This window comes from Synchiropus splendidus, chromosome 16 (assembly GCF_027744825.2).
Source record: "Synchiropus splendidus isolate RoL2022-P1 chromosome 16, RoL_Sspl_1.0, whole genome shotgun sequence".
In the NCBI taxonomy this organism is placed as follows: domain Eukaryota; kingdom Metazoa; phylum Chordata; class Actinopteri; order Syngnathiformes; family Callionymidae; genus Synchiropus; species Synchiropus splendidus.
This window is the reverse complement of record NC_071349.1, coordinates 19594411-19594883: the sequence shown is the minus strand read 5'-3', so window position 1 is coordinate 19594883 and position 473 is coordinate 19594411.

The following is a 473-nucleotide window of genomic DNA, read 5'->3' as shown; positions in this document are numbered from 1 at the left end:
CCCCCCCGTCCCTCCGCGTGGGAGCCGCTCAGGACGTGACGCTGGGACTCGCACTCTGACTCGGATGGCTGGGACCGCTGGATGTCAGCAGTGGTTTCTTTACAAGCTGAGGAGCAAACGTGTCTGAGGCCGTTTGAAACACTCGCGACCACCAAGAGACGAGGTGACATACGTCGAAACAAGACGTTTCACCAGCACACGCTTTAACTTCTCACTTGCTGGCAGAACAGACAGACGGACAGACAGACAGATACAGACAGACGGAGAGACAGACAGACAGACGGACAGGCGGACAGATACAGACAGACGGACAGACAGACAGACAAACGGACGGACGGACGGACAGACAGATGGACAGGTAGACAGACAGACAGGCGGACAGATACAGACAGACAGACGGACAGACAGACAGACGGACGGACGGACAGACAGATGGACAGGTAGACAGACAGACGGACAGACGGACAGACAGA